A 21,721-nucleotide genomic window follows, 5' to 3' on the forward strand; every position below is an offset into this window, starting at 1 on the left:
GGACTTGAGGAAGGTAATCAAGAAATCATCTAACTTTGGGGTCTTTACTACACTGAAATGATAAATGAACTAAGATGAGTACAGTCTAAAAGCATAGACCAAGTTTACCTGGATATCCTTGTCAGGAATATTCCCACCTGACATCAGGATTATATCTGTTATGAGAAAAGCTAGTATGTTGGAGTACTTACCCACATGTAGGTAGTTCTCCTGGTAGCCATATGAAACACATACTCTGATTATCCCCATCCTGTGGGTTGAGGGAGCTGAGGCTTGTGGGAAAACAACTTGCCCCAAACTACACTGAGTGTCTGTGAAACCAGCGGGAGTTCGTAACTCTTCTCCCAGGGTTTGGGAGTCTTCATAATGTCAGTGACATGATACAATAACAAGTCACTTTTTGTTTTATCTGTTTAGAAAGCTTTGTTTTGCTAGTATTACATATATATCAAAAGTAGGTATAACTTTGAAACTGATGACTTTCCTTGGTGGAAAAGGTCTGATTGACAGCTCCCTCAATTCCTGTTCTCCCTCATAAACTACACAGGTTTCTGCTACACAATCTTTGTAATCCCACCTGGGAGATCTCCGGTGTTGCTGTGATCAGTCTTGGGGTTATTTTTGAAAGTTCATTCCTTTAAAGGACCTGACCGGAGATCACCACATGCCATTTAATAATGGTGGTCTCTCCAGCCCATATAATGTCTTTAGAATGTTCTCAAAATGGATTGAAACTAGTGACTTAAAACAGAAGTCTCCTATACGGGGCATAGAACAGCAACCTCCTTCCCCCTCCTTCACCACACAGGCCTCCCCATTCTCTCTACACTCACACCACACACGTGCACACACACACCGCACATGTGTGTACACACACACATCCCCCACCGACTCCCCACATGGTGGCAGATTTTCCCAATTTGCTATTCAGAAAGTTATATTAACTGTGAAAGTAAAATATGTCACATGACCAAATGTTAGATAAAAATGAATTTGCCACCTGCTGCTTCACTCCTGCCCCTCTGGAAAATAAAAGGAATTGAATTTGCTGAGAAATCCCTCTGACTTATATTTTTTTTCCCTTTTAAGACGCTCCATATGTCAGGGAGAGAGCCACAGCTGTAGTCAGTAGTTGAAAGTCCATCTCTGTAATTAATGAAGAACTTCTATGCAAAGAAAAGCTCCATTTTATAAGATAAACTTCCTGTTTACTTGCAAACTCATGTTTTATGTCAGAACTGATGATGTATTCAACCTCACGCTACACCGGCCTGAGGAGCTGGGAAGATTGTTACCCAGTTTTGAAGACTATAAAGTGTTGAGTGAAAATGTTTAGTTTGTCATTTGAGCTAAACTCTCCCTTCGCGCTTCCTTTTATTCTTTTCCACTCACATTTTCTTTTTTCTCTGTAATTCTTCTAGGAAAAGAAAAAAAGGAAATTACCTTTCCTGGGCCTTGGAAATTATCTGCAGCATTTTCTACTTATTTTCACTAGACTAGATGTAGCATGTGACAACAGCATCTTTTAATTTTAAGACTATTAGGGATGTTCACAACTTTGGAGGCGAAAGATTATATTGCATTAATTTTATTCATTACTTTGTTTCATTCATTGCATCCATAATTATTGAATGTAGTATGGCTGAGGCATTGTGCTGGGTGTGGGTAATATGCTAATGATCAGAATTATGTATATCTTTTGCCCTCATAGAGCTTCTAAGCAAATGGGGGAGGAAAAAATATACAGATAAGTAGCTTTAAATGAATATATCTTTATACAGTCTGAGCGAAAGTAAATATTTTAGATAAAAAGAAGTATTTCTTACCCATTTTGTTGATTTTATACATTATAATTTTTTGAAGTATTTATTGAATGTGACCAAATTGAGTATCTGATGACAAAAGCTTTATCCTTTGAACCAGGCTCTGAGGGAGAGGAAAAGCTCCATCCTCGGGTGAAGTTAGGGAAATGGTAGTTGATAAAGTTTTCAAATGGATCTTTTTTTCCCCCTGTGATCCTATAAAGAGAGTTTTAGAAATAATTTTTAAATTATATTTAGGACCCCCCCTCCTAAAATGTTCATTTAAAACACAGAGTTTGTAGATAATATATGGGGTATAATTTATCTAAAGCACTTTGGAATGTTAATGCTACATCCTATGAACTCTAGAAGGGTAAGAACTATCCTTATTTATATTTACATCTTGCCTGAAGGAGACTCCATGAAAGACTGTGGAATAGTTGGAATGGGTGCCTGTAAAATGAATGAGTAAATGGATGGATGAATCATGGGCTTTGATAAAGTCCCAACATATGTTCCTACAACCTTTATTATTTAAGTTTAAAGGCTTTGAACCGTGAGAACACTTCAGTAAATGCTGGCACAGAGTAGTGAAATGTGCTGGGTGTTCTATAGAGCATAAGAATCATAGAGTCCCTGAGCCTTCCCAGTTAATACCGCGCTGTGATTAACTGAAGGAATTCTCTAGGGACCATCTGAAATGGGTAAACAGTCACTTCTGTTTAAAATAAGTCAAACTCTAGGTGACTTAGAATAAAAGGTAGTTTTCGAATCAGAGAACTGGCATGCAGTTGCAATCCTATCTGAACTGTTGTTTCATTCTAGGGCCACCAAGGAGAGTTGGTGACCCATTGACAGGTATCCCAATTGCTTTGACTACAGGGGAAATCTTGGTCCATTTTATTCAATTTCACATCTGTAGATTAGCCTAGCAGCAAACTTGTTTAAAGTATAAAATGCTTGGAGACTTTACTCAGATACAGAGAAGGCTTTGTGTCAAGCATAATCAGGGTCTTGTGCAAAATGTCGTCTGGCATAGAATGCTAGTTTTGAAGTGAATTGGTCAGAATTAAGGCAGTGTTGATGCTTAGCACCTTGGAAGAGCTGCAATGGAAGGAAAGGTTTATCTCTGCCCAAAAGGAAATGAAAGAGCAGTACATCTCTTAAGTCAGCTAGTCATGGGAGTAGACTGTCAAATAAAGCTAGAGGTCTTTTAATTCTTCTTTATGTCTTTAAAAAAGAGTGGATGGATGGGTTTGTCTAGTTGAAGCCCTAAATTAAGACAAAAGTCTGTGATGTTGATTCTTTTTTCATCTCTTTTAATCTGTTATTCTGTGTAATTGTCAAAAAGGAAATCACTGTATTCAATTTAAAGATCCAAACTGAAACTTCTGATGACTTGAGTATAATATGAGTAAAGGGAACTCTAAATTCAAATCTGTTTACTCATTCATGTATTAGGCACCTACTGCACACAAGCCTTATTGTTTATTCTGATCAGTCTATCAATTTATTCTAACTTGTTTGTTTCTGATCCAAAAATACTTTTTCTTTAAATTTCTAAGGGACCACTGGCTAATAGCACAATTTACCAGGTGCACTGTACAGACAGCTTCCTACCCCCCTCCAGACCTATCATCAGCTTGATTAATTAATTTAATCAAACACTCCAGTGTGACAGTTCATCCTAATTAGCTAATAATATTCTATTTCTCAGCACGCTTGGGACCTGGATATTTTTGTTGTGTAAAGTAACACAGTCACGATATTGCATTTCTGTTCTTGAAGGCCTGAGGGCTACCCAGGGGTGGGATGTGTTCAGAAGGTGTGCTCCACTGAGAGTGAGTGTTGGCAGCGAGAAGTGAGTGGGCCATGGGGCCCAACCTTAAGTGAACAGGCTGTGGGGCCCAGGCCAAAGTTCACAATAGCTTACACCTGGTAAAAGGTAAATGTACGCATGTGCCAGTAGCATAAACACTACGCATGCGCCAGTTATGTAAGCCTTATGACCAAAGAAGTAAAGGTACGCATGCGCTAGTAGTATTACGTAAGCAGTATGAACAAAGAAACTAGCAATGCGCATGTGTGGGCAAAATAGATAAGAGCAGGGCAAGTGCGCCACGCGGGTGCGCGCCATCTTGAACTAAAAGGTGCTGCCGCCGCCGCTGCCGCCCGCGGCACACACCACCCACCTATAATGCAGTAAAGTGCTGTTTCGCTCCATGTCAGCTCCTCGAACAGTCTGTTTTGCGGTATGGCGGCTCCTCGTGCATTTTCCTGTGGGGCAGCTCACCTTGAATCCCTCTTCAGTCCCCACTTGTCTGACAGTGAGTTAGAGAAAATGGATCGAAAATGATGCTAAAAGAAGACGCCTTGAATCTGGAACACAGGCTAAGTGCTGGCTGTTTTGCTGAAGCAGTCATGGTTACTAGGGTGTGGCATTGATGCCCTGAACTCAGTTCCAGAGGACAACTTACTCAGCCCTCACTGAGATACGGACCCAGGATTCTATTTTAAGCATAGTTGTCTAGAGAAGAAAAAAAGTCACTTATGTAACCACAAATGGTGCCAGTAACAGGCATTCTTTTGGGGTTCACAGTACAACAAATGGGGCCAGTAACTACACTCTTCCCAACTTAAACCAAGAGTGGATTTTGTTCGTGTCAAAGCTACTGGTGAGTAGAATTAAGAAAAATCCCTTACGTTTCTGTTAAGCATTCTCCCTTGGTAGCCCACTGATTTGTTTGACCCTCTTGTGTTCCTTTGTCTCCCTAAGATGCCATTTAGAAATGTTTTCCCATCACTAACACCTCTCAGGGCTGATTTCACGTACTCATTGCCAGCCATCACATTTTAATTACATGGGCCTTTGTTTTGTTTTCTCCTTTTCAGTAAGGCTCTGCTGAGGAAACCTTCCCCTTTCTGGGCCTAATCAGGTTGTCAGATCAATTAAGGTAATTGACAGCAGGTTTATCACTTTCCTTAATCAGGAGTGTAGCCATTTTATTAGAGGAAAACAATCCCCAGATGATTTAGAGATAAGAAAAAAAGATTTAATCTGTGTAAATAGAGGGAAGAAGAAAGTCAACCTAAAATGTCAGAGTTCTGAATTAAGAGAGAGATGGACGGGAAATAGAGTCAAGGGTCTTGAGAACCAGCCTTCACTGAAGAATGATGCAGTGGTCCCCAGAACTGAATGTGCATCAGAATTACCTTCAGGGATTATTGAAAAATTCAGTAGGTATTTGGGAGAGCCCCCAAATCCGTATTTTGACCAACACCCCAGATGATTCACCCCAGAAGGTAGTTCTTCGCACAGTACATTTTGAAAAGACGCATTAGTGCAAAGCTGTTGGAAGAGCAGAGAGTATCACTGCCAAGCTAGACCTGGGACAGTGCTTCTGTTGTTTTAACGTGCACACAAGTCACCTGGGGCTCTCCTTCACTAGGTACGCGTTCTCTATGAGACTCTACTGCTCACCAGCTCGCAGGTGGTGATGTCATTGCTGCTTGGCAGTGGAAAGCATTTAAAGATGCAAGGCCCTTGAACCTTGGCCTATGCCTTTTGATTCCTCAGCGTCGTGTCCAAAGGAGAGTTGGCGGGGGCAGTGGCCATGTTGTCTGCCCACTAGAGCTACTAAAGGTCGTAAGGCAAGGAAGTTGGGCTTTCTGCCAATGTCTGAGTGGTCTGGGGAACCGAAGAATGGGGCTTAGTCCCAGGATGCCTTGGCCTCCTGTCTCAGAAAGTAACATCTTGACTTTCTCCATCATCCTCTAAAGCTATAGAAGGATTATGTCTAATTTCTGAATACATAAAATAAAGGCCCCTTTTTAAAAATCTATCTCCCACTGAAAGAAAATGTTTATTGGAATGACCTTGAAGTTGTGCAAATAATTATTCTCCGGTACTTCTTGTGGCACCTAGGCCTCTTTAAAAACAGCGCCTTGGAATCTTAAATACTTTTAAATTTCCTCAGATGCCTTCACATCTGTGGTAATTAATTTCTTAAAAATGAGTTCTGTTTTGTTCCTCCAGTGCCTAATATAATGCTTGAAGTAAGGTCTAGGACATGGGTTCTTCTGTCTTTAGGAGCTTGCAGTCTAATTGAGGAGAAAGGACATCATTCCCTGCTTTGTATCACTGGCTTTGTTTTTTGCATGCAAATAGCACATTCAGTCCAGTAGAAAGTAGGTTGTCTCTATCTGAGGTAGTCATTGAAGTGACACTGGGTTGATCATGGAATAAAAACCTGTGAAGTTGGCAAAGGAAAGTATTGCCACCCTCATTTTATGTAATGTCACCAAGGCTAAGTGATTTCCCAAGAGTAAAACTAGGATTGAAAACTTTTATTAAAGAAATTCTTATGAGTAAAGGGAACTCTAAATTCAGACCTGTTTACTCATTCATATATTAGGCACTTAGTGCATACAGGCCTTATTATTCACGCTGATTTTATTTGTCGTCTATGACCTGTGAGTTCTCAGCAAAACCCTGACACCACCTCTGTGGTCAACAGGGAAGTCTTGATTACTTCCCCTGTGTCGCTCATGGCCTCTATCTTTTGACTTCCTTTCAGTGCTGTTTCTACCATGAAACACAAGTGGGGCTGTAATCTCCTTAACATACAGGGACCAGCCTCAAGTACCTTCTAATTGTGGAGCTGGCCTCGGGCAGCTTGATCTTATCAAGGAGGAGGCTTTAACTCTTTATTAGGCCACTAATCTTTTATTTTTTTCATTCACTCTATAAAATATACACTACCTCAAACCAACTTCTGAAGAATGGAGAAGTGCTTGTGTTCCATGCATTTTCCTCTAAGATTCCAAAAAACATTCTTGAATTCTATTTCTCTGATCTTTATGACACCATGGAAGGCAGGAAGGAGCCAGCACTGTCCCCATTTATAGTTGATAAAACAAAGGGCCAAAGAGTTGGGAATTTGCTTCAGGTCACCCATGAAGGTCAGTGATAGAGGAAAAACTAGAAGCCAGTCCTGTTGACCCATAGTTTGTGGCTTTTTCTACTAGCCACTCCATTTCCAGGTATAGTGTATCTGTATGAGAGAGAAATAACTCGAAAACACAGGGTATTCAGAAAATTGCCAGCACTTTAGGAAACAATACATTTGTAATGAAAATTATAGTCATTTAAACATTACAGACTGTAGCTTCAGAAGGTAAATCTCTGAAGTGCTCAATACTAGATTCTGTTTCTTTTTAGAGTGATTCTGTAATTCACATATGAGAATATTTTGTAACCCAATTATTTGTCCTACCACTACTAATTACCACTTATTGAAAGTCTACTGTGTGCTAAGCACTTTCTGTCTTTTTCTTTATTGGGAAGTTATATTTTAATCTAGAGTCTCTTGACTGTGCCACAGTAATAACATTTTTCATTTTCCTATAACCCTTTAATCTATCTAAGATTTGTGAATGTCTGGTGTGATTTTACCATTTTAATTTCTCTTCTTTTTAGCCCAAAATACTATAAATCATGGTGTGAATTATTGCTGAAATAAAATTGTGGTGTTACCTCAAAATAGGATCAATCAACACATTTCTGATTTAATTTTCAACTTAACTTATCACCACTTCTATAGTTTTAACAATATATTTAGTTTCCTTGAATTTATTGAAATAGCACAATCATGATCAATTCTTAATCAATATTAATCAATAGTCATTTATAAGCATTAATGCATTAATGCTCTCTCATGTGACTGATTTGTGTGTCCTATGCTAATCAGTTTGTAAGACTTGTTGTAACTGATACTTAATTTCAGAAGCCTTCAACCCTTTGGTCTTTGCAGACCACTGTGTTTTAAGGTTAGCCTCTGAAACCTTGGCCTTTCCTACATCCCTGGTTATCCCTTTCTGAATGTTCTCTTTAGTACCTGACATAGCTCTCGATACATGATAGCTTAATAAGTAACGGCTGGTTATGGAAGCCAACTACTCCAGTCCTGGCTTTGCTCAGTTACTTGTATTGTCCAGTAACGCTGAGCTTCCCTGTCATGCTTTAAGAGTGGGTGCTTCCACTTCAACCTGTCTTTATTTGAGGGCATCAGTGGTTCTAGATTCTGGAAAGAGAATGGATCTGCTACATAATCTCTCTTTATGCTTGGAAGTCAGTACATTTAGTTCACTTCTAATGAATGATACCTGCAGAGCAACTCCTAGGATCTTCAATAGCATCCATTCCTCTTTCATGACCAGCCTGGTGAGGCTGAGTTGCAATGAGCTGAACAGATCGATAGTAATCACAGGGTACTTGGGAAAGACAGCCTCCTCTATAATCTTGGGACAGCTTTGTCAGTGTTGCCAATCAAACCAAGACGAGGGGTGTGTGTGTGTGTGTGTGTAGAGAACTTGGTTTTAATGATTTTTAAGAAACTAATCTCCCCCATGGCTCCCACTGCCTTATCTTCTTCGTTATCAGAATATAAGGATGTAAATGAGGCAATGAGCATCTCTGCTTCCCCTGCTCTGAGGCTGCCCTTCACTTCTTTGCCCCAGCAATGCTCAGAGAGAGACTTTTTAATTCTTTGGATTTGCCAGAACAATGAACGCAGTCTTTTTGTGAGACCTGCCAAATCTCAGTCCTTTGCTGTTGACCTTGTGGTCAAAAATGATCTTCAGATGTTTGGCCATGAGCCTTTTTCTTTGGAGTGAAGGAACCATTTAATAATTGAGGGCCAAAACGCAGGACATCCAGTCCTGTTTTCTCTGAGGAAATTGAAAAATATACTTTTTCTTTCTCTTTTCTCTAAGCTCCCCCTTAAAATTTTTTATTATCTTTTCAAACAAAATAATTCATGTATGAGGTACAAAATCAGAAAATACAGAGAAGCAAAAGGAAAAAAAAAGAACCCACAGTATAGTCACTATAGCACCGTTTAAATTGACTGTTTTTGATATTCTTTCTGTTCCATAAACCTTCCCCAGAAATCCAAAACATAGATTTTCTTTAATCCAAAGCACAAATTGTCTTCAGCATAACATGGGAACCAGGATTTTTTCAAACTTCATTCTTGATGATGAGTACATGTTAATTTCCAATTGTTCAAAGATGCTTTGTATCCCCAGAGAGATTCATAAGCTTTGATAAGGGCTTAAAATCTCTCTCTACTTCTTTCCTCAATAATACATGCTCAAATGCTTGTGGAATTGAACTGATTTTAATTATCCAGTAAGATTATGTTTTGTTTTGTTTTTCCGTTACCATCCTGAGATAGCTTTTTAGTATGGAAAAAAAAAAATTCCTAAGTCCTGAATGAATAAACTTTCAGGTCTTCTTTAAGAAAAAAGTTCTCAGTCTCTTGTTTTCTTGGGTGGTTTTCCTAATTGACAACCAGGGGTGATATTCAGCATTGAAAGTGTTTGTACTCCAGACAAGTGGAGGAAAATTTAATTTGTCTGGTATGGGCTTTAACTGACAAATGTTAGAAATTGACCTTTTCAACAGAAATTTACTTGGAAGTCCTAAGTGAAGCTCTGCTTTAAGCTAAATTTGTCACCAAGACATGATTAAATTCTCTTAAATGTAGCTCAGTTGCACAGATTATTAATGGGAATTGAAATCTCCCTAAATGGTAGCCATAAATTTCTAAGAGGGAAAGAAAGAGAATGTGAAGGTTAAGGTGTCTCATTCGCCAAGTGGATAATCTTATGTTATCTTGGAGCTCTATTTGAGGGGAAGAAAGGTGTTTATTCCACAGCAGGCTGTGGCTCGAGCCTTCAGAGTCTTGTATAAAGGGGTGAAACGCTGAGTTTTTCATGTCACTGGAATCCAAGGGCCCCACATGTCATTACATGTGGTTGGAAGGCCATACATGTTTAGAATGAGAGAAAGGAGAAGAGAGGAAGACAGAATGAGGGGTGAAGGAGTTAAGTTTTGATAACCTTCCTAGATGCTAAGTGCTCCAGATTTCAGGAGAAGAAACAACGTTATAAAGATATGGCCTGAGAAATGACTGATGTTCTCAGCAGGGAAAATAACAATGTATTGGCTCGGAACTCCAGCTACGGTTGCATTATGAAGTTTGAGCGAGGCTTTGTGCCTTGATTAGAGATGCCAACACATAAAAACAGTGAACAAACCAGGTTCTTCCTGCTGTGACACTGTATAAAGGGTCAGTTTACCTGTGCAAGGTCAGAAACATTGTAATTTTCTTTACATGGTGAGTCACAGAATCTTAAGTCAGAGGTGTAAGTAGAGTTAGCAACAGGGATGCAACCAGGACCATTGGTTACTAATTATTTTTTTATGCACATTAGCTCCTGTGTTCTCTGTTTAATCTTTGAACATGACAGAATCTGCAAGGTGAACTGAAAACTCTTTCAAAGGGAAAATTTAAAAAAAATGTGAAGGTGTTACTAACATGGCTGATAATATATTCTTAACTTATGAACCTCACCTCTCATTCAGAGGTACTCTTAGGGTTTATAACATCTTATGTAGATCAGACACATATCTCAGGTTGTTGGCAAGTGGCTCTTCTAAAATCAAATCAAATTGAAAGACATCTGCTTACTCTGAAATGTCAATGACTTTACACAGCTATCAAGAGGAGCAGGCTGGGTGGATATCTCCCAAGCATGCTTGAGACACCTTATGTCAAACCTCTTCTGGGTCTTTCAACAATTATTTCTACACACCACCTGGCTTTTTTGTACCAAGTGATATAAATTCTAATGTGTGTGTGGTGATGGCAGTTCAGTATAGTCGGAATGGAACTTGAGTCTGTGAAGGTTTTGCTATTTTTTTTTTTGGTTTGTTTTTAAATTTAGTCATTCAACCTCAGCAGCCATCAAGGGGTCATTTGTACAGAGCTTCAAATCCAACCACAGCCAAAGCTCCCTACAATGTAATTTGATGTTTATCCTATTCTTACTAAAATTCTTTCGGAAAGCTCTTTGTCAGAAGAACCTCTGCTTTTTTCTTTTGTCTTTTTTCTTTGCTATCTCCCTCTCCCCCATTAGAGAGAGAGTGAGTGAGAGAGAGTGTGTGTGTGTGTGTGTGTGTGTGTGTGTAATCTCAAGATAAACAGCAAAGGGTCAGTAACTAGTAATTCTGGTCTAAAGAATCTAGAACAGGGTCAGCAAGCTATGGCCAAAGTCTGACTACCACTTGCTTTCGTGAATAAAGGTACTGGAACACAGCCACACCCATCTTTTTTATGTTGTCTGACTGCTTTTCTGCTACAATTACAGAGCTGAATAATTGTAAGAGAGACCCTGGATTCAGTGGCTCATATTAAGTATCTGGCAACGTATAGAAAAAAGGTTGTCAAACCCTGATCCAGACTGTATTCCCGACAGTTTGCCCAGGTTGGTAGAACCAGGTGAATTGTAGCCATCCTGCAGGCATCTTGTTTAAGATGAGAATGGTACATAGACAGCCCAGGAGCAACCACAGTAAATATAGAGGCAGAAAATTTAGGCATTTCTGCCTCCGTTGAGCATCTGAAAGGGATAGTAACTTAGATTTCACTTTAGGTGAACTTGCCCTTAGTGATCCCAGAGGGAAACGGACCAGTTCATCTTCATTTATATGTTCAACCTATGTCTAGGGCCTGTGTTCAGCATATGTTGTTTGAATGAATACAGACATATCAAAGGGCAGTTGGTACTACAATTAATACCAAACCAATGGGAATTGATAGAATGCGAAGTAAGAAATCTATTCTAGAAGTGGTGAGTTAGTCAAGTGGCAGGAAATTTTCATCTTTTACGCTCTTGCTGTTAAGCTTGTTGATCTTTGAGTAACCAAGCTATGTCATTTTAATTTTTTTCCTTCTCCGTAAGTACATTGTTGGGATAGATAATAGGCTTGAGTTTCATTAGGTGGGGTTTGAGGAAGGCACTCCTGGTATAAGTGATGTTCCCAGAACAAATGACTAAGAGATGCTAATGAATTTCCTTTTCTAGCCTTTAAAAAATAATGGGATGCAAGCTCTTCTTTCTGAAAAGGTTAAAGACCAGGGGTGGGGATTAGTCAACTTAGAATCTATTTATCACCTTTGAAACTTCTGTTTCTAACAGGGAGCAGACAGAAGAATAGATATTTATTAAATAGCTACGATATGTCAAAATCATAATAGTTCTTTTAATCTTCACCACAGCTAAGCATTGGGTACTATTGTTCTTTTGCAGAGAAAGTAAAAATGAGAGGAGATGAAGAATTATCAGTAGCACCCTGTGAGTGAGCCAGCCAGGACATGAGTGAACGTCTAGCTGTCTTCTCCCAAGTCCAGGTTCTTTCCGCTGGACCGTTGTAGTCTTTCTGTTTGAAAGTACTTGCTTTCTTTTGTACTTTTTGAAGGGATTTACTCTGCTTTTGAAAGTGAGGCTGCTGCTTGGTTCCTAGAGTAGTAGCTGACTCTGCGTACTGGCCCAAAGAGGAATGCTGATACTGTTCCCACTTTCTTCTTTTTTTGCTTTTGTTTGTTTGTTGGTCTACACTTTGTTCATCCTTTGTTTGTGGAGTTTCAGACACTCTCAATCTTTTCTCTGAATAGGTTGTTCTAAATTTAGGAAGCTTATTAAGTTGTAGGTTCCTGAGCATTTCTAGGACCTGTTGGATCAGAAGCTCTGGGGAAGAGACCCAGGACTCTGAGTTTTTACTAGGCTCCCTTCCTCCACCTTCCATCATAAATGTCAGGCAGACTGTCCTAGAGAGTTGGTTCTTTAATGCCCTTCAATGACATAGGATTTAGGGCCTCCTCAGCTTAGGAAAATCTCCTAATTGTGTTTTTAGATACATTGTTTAACACAAAAAGATTATTTTTTATAGTCGTTTAGTTCCAAGGCTAGCCTTTGGCTCATAATATTTTTAACAATATAGTGAAGTGCAATTGCTCTTTGTATGATTTGCTGTCAGGAAGAACAAAGCACACTTGTGTAACAAGTAAAATGGAGCCTTGTACACACTATCATTGGAGCCTGATCAGTATCTGTCCTGGGTTCCAAATAAGGACAGTGGCTCCACTTTGCATTCCAACCACCCTAGCTACCAACTGCCTAGCTCTTTAATTACTAATCTTACCAGAACTAATGTCTCACGTGAAATTGTATTGTATTTGTATTGCTGCCTAACAGATTACTGTAAATTTAATCCCAGAAAAAGCATCCATGTATATACATAAGCTCACAGTTCTGTAGCTCAGAAGTTCAGGTGAACCCTGCTACTTTGCTGCTCAGAGTTTCACATGGCTGAAATTCAGGCGTCCTCTGGCTGGGCTCCCATGTAGAGGCGCGGGAGAAGTGTTCTCTTCCATGCTCCTGAGACTGTAGGTCTGAGGTCACTGTTTCTTTGGTGGCTGTCATCTGGGCCTGTCCTCTGCTCCCTGAAACCACTCACATCTCTTCTCACATTACCGTCTCCGTCTTCAACCCAGCATCATCACCAGGAGTCAGTCCCTCTCACAGGTGCTCCTGACTTACTCTCTGTTTATTTTCTTCTGCCTTTAAGAGCACACATGATATTGTGTCTGCCCAGATAATCCAAGATTATCTCCCCATTTAAAGATCAACTGATTAATAATCTCAGTTATAAATGTAAAATCCCCTTTGTCCGATAATTTCACGTATCTGTTAGGAAAGGACATCTTTGAAGGAGGAGGCAATATTCTGCCTACTATGCTCACCTATGCACATCATTCAATGTAAATAAAAGTAAATATCTTAACTGTAATGTAGAGATAAAAGAAATATAATGAATGCATTTTAAACTGTATTTTAATACGTCATTGTTTATACAATACACTGTTAGAAGTAAAATTATTAGAAGGAAGAGTTATGATGAAGGTAGTGAGTAGGGTTGGCAGCCCAAGTTCCACGAGGTCCTTATGAGATTTTTAGAAATAATGAGCATCCCTTGGTAAAGTTCTCAATCAAAGAAAAAAAAGAAAAAGAAATGTAATCTTCCCTCGAGTTACTTGGAGTCATACTTTGTAAAATTTAGTATATATTAGTAATGGGAAAAAATTATGCTTATATGTAAAATAGAATTTGGCTTTAGAGATACTTTTCTACTCCATGAAAGCCTAATGGGGCATTTGAGAATTACATGTGATGACACCTGGCATCCCTCAGCCTCCTGCTCTAGACACCCTCAGTCACGATGACAGTACTAACACGCCCGTGCACTTCTGTAGAGTCCCCTAGGGGATAGTGGCACCCCAGCTGAAAAGTACTGGGAGGAAAGCTCACAGATAGAGATTGGCTGAATCTAGATATTTTAAAGAAACCCTGTCTGTTCTTGGACTGCTCATAAAGGTTAAATAACTGCCCCAAAACAAATCCCTAGGTTACATATGACTTGCCTGTGTCTACCACAGGGCCATGCATAGGTAGGGAGTAAGGGTCAGGGAGACCTGACATCTTCAGTTCATTTGTGGGCAGTGTGTTGGGATTGTCTAAGACAGAGGTTATGAGTATGGACTTTTAGTCAGTCAGAGTGACATTTGAAACCAGATTCTGCCCGTTGTGTGAACTTGGCCAAGTTCTCGCAGTTCTTAGAGCCTTGTTTTCGCCATCTCTCAAGTACAGAAGTCTGTCTGTAAGAATACCTGGCCAGGTGCTCTAGAAGAAGCCCCTGCTTTATTCAGTCATGCCCATCCCACTGCGTCTCTTCTCTGCACCACAGCATCACAGAAAGTTCTGCACAGGACACTTGATTCATCTTTGGGGGGTGGGGCTTGTTGAACCTGTACACTTGTGTTCCCAGAGAGACTAGACTCTCCCAGAATCTGCATATTCCCTGGTTCTTCTCCAGAATTCTAATCCAACAGGTCCCAGAAGTCTGTCATGACAAGTAGATTGAATATTTATTTTATTTTCCACTGTTGACAAAACATTTTCTTTTTTACAGAGGGCTGTGCCCATTTTTTTGAATAGAGTTCTGCCTTTTCAGAAGCAGACTGACAATTGGATTTTCTCCTCAAGCCCATGAAGCAGCTTGAGTTTTGTTCCCTGAATTTTAGAGAAGATTGTATATTAATAATTTGTATAAAACCCCAGCTGTGGCAAAAAGAAAAGTCCTCTCTCTAGATTTTCAAACACATTCTAAAGCAAATAAGGGTTGAAATGCCTTTGGAAGCATGAAAATAGTAACTGATTCTCATTAATCTCATCACTGTCAGAAACATTAATTACTTAAGGCCTCATGCTCGGCGCTGTGCAAAGGAAACTGTCTGCATCCGTGGAAATATCACTCTGGGAAGCCTCTTAACTGTATGGAAACATCACATCTTCAGGTACCAGGATGGGAAGACAGATTAGGTCGGTGTTCACGGTGGTGGTATTTCCAAGAGATACAGACATTACCTGGTGAAGTGGAGGGAAGTTGAGCTCACAGCTAACCCTGTAAATGATACTCAGTAAGAAGTCACTGAGGGTTGAGTGACTTAAGTAAGGAGTCTTAGAGATGCCTTTCCTAAGGCGATCTCTGAACAGGATTTTGGGAGATCCTACTTCATTTTGAGAAAATTAGGCTCGTGTGCCCTGATGTGGAAATGCCAGGGCATCCTGCCTGTCATTCCTCTGCCACCCCTCTGTGGGGCTGTGACACAAAATCTACATTACTGACCATTTTTCTTCTGGGAAGCAGCCAGAGAGCTCATTCTCTTCAGCACTGTGCTGACATTAATCTCTGGCTGCATGCTTTCATTTTACTTCCTGTAAAAATCCATCTGGAGATCCTGTGCTTAACCTAAGGTTAGATGTCAGGGACACAAACTACCTATTCTTGTTTTAAATCACAATTGTTGCTATAAATAGCAAACTTAATAACCTGGTAAATCCCTGGGATGCAAAGTGATGGATGAGCTTCTGCTGATTAAAAAAAAAAAAAAATCCACAATGCTAAAACTATGGCTCAAGTTGAAGTTAACAATGATAATAAAGCATAACTAATACACTGCTGAATTATTCATGATTATAGAAACTACACCCTCAATGTCAAGCCATGCTCCTTGGAATGTACTGTAACCAGAACATCTCTGAAATTGTCTAGTCCTAAGTGGAAGGGAAGCAATAGGGGTTGAATCAGGATTGTGCTAAAGAAGAGTGTAAGTTGAAGAAATTGCTGAGTTATACCTAGAACATGTTATACATAGTGAATTGAAATTATTATGAAACATTAATAGAAAAAATTGTAGATTACTATGTTTGGGTGCACTTGATAACCTGATGGTAGCCTGCAAGTATTCCTCACTTTTCAGTTTTTCAGTGAAGCTCAGGAAAGACTCCTGGCCTGAGTCCCTCATCCAGGCCATTCTTACCACCCGGCTGGACCCTCTGCTTTTTCCATTTTCTAGTTTATTCTCCACCAAGTAGCCAAAGTGATCCTTTAAAAAATGTTGATTTCTGACTTGGCTTTGGCCAAATCCCTCCTCTGCCCATAATCTCACACTGAAGGAAATCTAAACCTCTTACCCTATACTCCTTACATGATCTAGCCCTTGTTGATTTTTCCGTATTCATCCCCCTCTAAGCTCTAAGCATACAATTTTCTTGTGGTTTCTTGGATATACCTTAAAGCCTTAGCACTATGTTTCTTCTAATTCCAATGTACACTTATATGAGGTCTTCCAAGGCCATCCAGTCTACAGCGGTGGCCACACTGTCAGTTTTAACAAGACCCTCTTGTTTTCATCCTAGTACTTAATGCAAACAAGAAAATATCAAATAGTCTTAATGGTGGGATTGATTGTCTCTTATGCTAAAATGAAGGCTCTGTGAGACCAGAATCCTTGCTTGTTTTATCAGATATCTTATCCCCAGTATCCAGAACAGTGTCTGTTATATATTGTCCTCAGTTCACCTGGTTTGTTGAGTGATAAGCTCAGTTGTACACACACTTTATTATAAAAGCATTATATATACTTTTTTCCCTGCGTTTAATTTTACTACTTTAGTTGGCTGGACTAGAATCATTGTTTTCTTTGTCTAGTAGGTGACTAAACGTTCACTGATCTGATCCATTCCCCTCTCTCAGGATACATCCCGGAATGCAGACAGACTAAAATTTTGAGACAAGAACCATTTCAGGCACTATGCTGACTTATTCTGGGGTCCAGACAGGGTTTTCTGTGATTATGCAAATCTTTTGGCTCTCAGATGCAGTGAGCTCATTGTTTATTAGTAAATATTTATAAAGCACTCTGTATTGACTGTTTCCCAACCAGGTTGATTAGTGATTCCTCCCAGCAACCTTGTGAGGTCAATCATCATTATTAAAGAACAGCCCAGAGAGGCTGGGCAGCTTGCCCAAGGTCACTCAGCAGGTCTTTGGCAAAGCCTGCATTGGCAACTTCAGAGCCCATTACTGTGACAAGTCCTGGCATTTACTCCTCTTGAAAGGGTGACCCCTAATCGCTTTTCTTGTAAGGTAGGCATATAAACACTAAATGTTCTAAAGTGAGAGAAATGTGAAGGCCTTGAGTTGAAGGAGTTATTGGTGCAATTAGAAACTGGAGCCAGATATTGAAAATTGAAGATGCTGCTCAATGGAGGTGAATTGGAGGACATATTGTTTTTGAGAAAATGAGAGAAATGGAATTTGAAAAATAGGACTGTAAAAAGCAGGGATGTATGTAGAAAATCAATTTGGGTGGCCTTGGGAGATGAACAATAATAAGTTATAGGCCCAAGAGCTTTTAGAAGAGTCTGGGTCATGGTATCAGAAACAAGTCCTGTTCAGAAATAAGTTTAGTTCTCTAAAATAATATGCCACCAACTCACCTGGATTAGGCAGTGTTTCCTGATGTTTTGTGAGGATGAAATCTGGTTTACATAGTATTTCAGCCTTTGAAGTCCAACATACAAATTTCACAGTCCCCATTGTGATCAACATGTCCTACTAAATATCCTCCAGGGATGTATACGAAGGAAAATGATCTCAGTTTTAAGAAATCATGTTGCATCTCACTTTCCATTATTTTTTTCTGTTTTTTCACTTCCTTTATGATATAAGGTAAGTAGTTCTTGAATAAATGGCACTACATACTGAAATTAAAAAAAAAAGACAAGTTCTATGTGGGTGAACTGTTATGTCCTATATAATTTTGGTCCTTTGGGCTTTCAGATTTTATCTCTTAACTCTGTTCCTTGGAAGCAGATTTTCCTGAACTAACCAGCAACCACAGTAATAACTGCTTATGGTGATAAGTGCTTACTCCATGCCAGGCATTTTCCAGGAAGCAGCTCACTGAACCCTTCTAACAATCCCATGAGACAGATAGCATTTTGATCCTTATTTTACAGACAGGGAAACAGCTCTACGTGCATATCTAAAAACTTCACTTTATTAAAACCGTAGTGAGATCAAGCTCTTCCCCCTCTCAGAACCTTCCAAAGGCTGAATGTGGCCTTCAGGGCTCAGTGTGGTCCGGGTGCTATTACCTTGGAGAGGGACCAACCTCGCTCCTCCTTGCTAATGTCCTTGGCTCCAGGCATGCTCATCTCCTGGATCACCCTCACCTTGGACCTAACTCAGTGTCCTTGCACTTGCTTTTCTCTCTGCCTGTAACACTCTTTCTCAACATATGCAGCACCCCCACCCCCTTATACCACCCAGACCGATCCTCTCTGACTGTGCCGTGTAACGTAACACACCCCATCTTCACTCTCTGTCCTCTTTGCTTTCCTAGGTGTTTACAAAAGGCCTTTACTTTCGTGGTATTTACTGTCGCCTGAAAAATTGTTTATACATTTGTTTATGTGTCTCTAATCTGTCTCTTTTTGCTAGAATGTAAGCTCTACAGGAACAGCAATTGTTTTGCTTTTTTCTCCTTTCTCTGTTTTGTTGCCCATGCCCAGAACAAGGCCTGGAACATGGGAAACCCAGCACAAATAATTGTTGGATGAATGAGTGAATGGACCATTACACTGTATCACAGCACTGTTTTTCTGATAATTAGATTAACTGCGTATTGTGTCTGGTCAGGAAGAATCGAAGCCTTTGCAGCATCTGTTGCCGAATATTCTGGTGCCACCAGTGCCCCAGAAAGATGCAAGCCGAAGGAGGTCTGAGTGTTTTCATTTCTATTTGTGTTCACCTTGAAGCATCTAAGAATGCAGGGAAGGGACTATGGTAAGGTTTTGGATGGGACTGCCAACTTTTCCTGGATTACTTTTCTTTTTAAATAAAATTGGAAAAGCTGAGGGAAGTGGGACCTGGCAGTTCTCCTGTGACTTGGGAACAAGTGTCCGTGTGGCCTAGAGGGGTGTGTAGGTTAGAGCTCCAGCTCCACTTGGCTGGACCATCAGACTCTCTGTGAAGGGATATTGCCTGTGGGTCGGTTAGATATCACTGCACGCAGACGGGCAGGGGTGAGGGTCAATGGCTGAAGTGTTACTGGGCTTTTCTCTTTCAAATCTTCATTCCAGGAGGGATACTGGAGTACATTCTCCATAAGCAAGGTGTATCATTTCTGATTTTTAATATCCATTTTGATTGACTGTCATCCTTCATCCAGTCCCTTTCCCAGCTGTAACCACAATTTTCAGCCTGACGTGACTCTGAGTATGGTTGTACATAGTTTCTTATACAGCTATGCTTCTGTTTTTTTTAATTTATCGGTTTTGTTTTGGAGGAGAACTAAGTTTTTCATACGTAGAATCATGTTTCTTTCATATAGCATTAATTAGTTCTAAGATGGCTAAGCTTTATATATTTTTTTTCTCTGATGAGATAAAGGTACTTTGGCGTGTTTGATAACCTGTAATTCTGAGAAATGACTTAACACAGCCATCAGAAAACCTGGGTTCTCATCATGACTTTATCTCAGCTAAATGCTTGACTTACTTTACACTGAGTCTCAGCTTCTTTATCTGCAGAATCATAAGGTCAGACTTATTCTATTGTGTGGAAATGATTGATTTCAAGAGGTTGTGTGAAAGTGTTAAAAAGTTACTGAAAGAGGGTAAACTAGAGTGTCTGTGGGGGTGGGCTGGAGTGGAGGACAGGGTTTCAGTGAGTCTAACTCCATGTGTCTACTGTATAATTAGAGGAGGTCTTAAACTCCCCACTACTTTAATTTTGAAAAAAATGAAAACATTGAACAGAAATGAGATTATCTCTAAGACCTTACTGAAGCTCTACCATTTTAGAATTTTTAACTTTCCTCAAATAATAGGTCAGGACCCCCCAATACATGGTGATTATTTAAGATATTGCTATGATAGGCAATAATGAAAAAAAAAGTGTTTTCTGACCAGGCTCAATCATTTCATCCTTAAAGAAGCTAGGCAGAGAACAGATCATATGTAACAGATAAAGAAGATATACCTCCATCTTGATGCTCCAAGTCCTGGTTGTCTCGTACAATGTGGGGATGATATTTGTCTCTAAGCCCCACCCTAGGCTTCACTGTGATTATAGAGTTCCCCCAGACTCCTCCTGCTACAGGAATTCTTGAATGTTACAGTCACATCTAGAGATCAGATGGTCCAGTCCTCTCCAATTACATGTGAGGAAGTAATTTACTCATTTTCCAACTTCACTTCACTTCTGGAAAATTAAAGGTAGCAAAAGCTTGGTTGCACACCATCATGGTTCCCACCATTTAAGAAAAAAAAATTAACAAGATGACCTTATATCATGACACCCAGAGAACAGCTTCTATAATTTAGGATAATTGATTCATTTTAATATCAGGGAATCAGGTAAATCCCATTGTCACCACTAGATGATTAGCTGCTTATGCTTCCAAAATACAAATAAAAATGATAAAATCTGTGTGTGCTAATGGAAAGGCCAGGAAGACTGAGTAACATTGTCTTCATTGGATAAATATTTTACTTATTTTTGAATATTTCCAGGTGAGACAGTGTTGGTGCTCCTTTAGCCAACCAGAGTACAGGGTGAGAGGAAAGTGAAGCAATCCGGCAGGAATAGCACATCACAATAAGCAGCTGCAGGTTAAATTCATTTTCCTGTAAAGATGCTAACACAAGGGCTATGTATGTCATTTCGTGTCTGGTACTGTACATTCTTCACAAGTAGGGGAAAGGCTGCAGTAGTCTCTAGACTAGATCAATGCCTTTGGAGTCTTGGTTTATTAGATACTTGGGCTAAGGGTCCTCATTCAACTAGAAAGTTGATTTAGGATGATAACTGGCATATATTACAAACAACTGTGGTTCATCCTTTCGGATGAGAGTGATCTAACTTCTGGGAGCTCCATTGGAAAATTCCAGGCAAACTATTCCATCTTTTCAAAGAGCACAAGACTTGAATGGATGAGTCACCTTGTCTCTGTATGAAGCTGGCCTTGGAGACTGTCTGAGTTTGAATCCAGGTCCCACTCATCGATGCTGATTGGCATTGGCAAGTTGTTCTTCTTTCAGTCTTGATCTCTGTGTCTGTAAAATTCTGTAAAATGTGGACCATACCAGTACTTAACTCTTTGGGTGTTATGAGAATTAAATGAGGTAATCTTTGCAAAGTTAGCTAGCAAAGTTAGCCCAAGCTGTGGTATGTTTTAAGCATTGAGTGAATGCCCACTATTATTATTCGTAAACTATTTGGCACAATCAATTATGAGTACAGGGTAATGTAGCCTATGAAGATGTAACCTCAGCATGATAATGGAAACTCTGTGTTGGAGCAAAAATGCCTGAAGGACTAGGGCCGTATCAAAAGAGTGAACCCTTGGAGGAGGGTATATAGCTCAGGGGTAGAGTGCATGCTTAGCGTGCTTGAGGTCCTGAGTTCAATTCCCAGTACTTCTGTTAAAATAAACTAATAAAATAAACCTAATTATTCCCACCCCCAAAAAGAGTCAATGCAGAAAGGAATAAAGAAGAATTAGAATAATAAAAAGAGAGAACCCTTTACATTGCTGAGCAGACATGACTTTCTCCTCCTAGATTTATCTTTACCCCTGTAACTGATAAATGCATAGTAT

The 21,721-nt window shown here is 39.8% G+C and overlaps 1 protein-coding gene across 7 annotated transcripts in view; it reads left to right on the plus strand.

Moving 5' to 3' along the window:
- Positions 1 to 21,721, plus strand: part of SORCS1 (sortilin related VPS10 domain containing receptor 1) — a 474,344-nt gene that overhangs the window by 227,405 nt on the left and 225,218 nt on the right. Inside the window, exon 1 of one of the 7 annotated variants that reach the window (XM_032490976.1) lies at positions 4,359 to 4,477. The exons of the other annotated variants lie outside the window; for them this stretch is intronic. The gene's annotated coding sequence lies outside the window, so the exon portion shown is untranslated. Of the gene's footprint in view, positions 1 to 4,358; positions 4,478 to 21,721 lie in introns of those variants that run through there. 7 annotated transcript variants of the gene reach the window in all.

This window comes from Camelus ferus, chromosome 11 (genome assembly GCF_009834535.1).
Source record: "Camelus ferus isolate YT-003-E chromosome 11, BCGSAC_Cfer_1.0, whole genome shotgun sequence".
In the NCBI taxonomy this organism is placed as follows: domain Eukaryota; kingdom Metazoa; phylum Chordata; class Mammalia; order Artiodactyla; family Camelidae; genus Camelus; species Camelus ferus.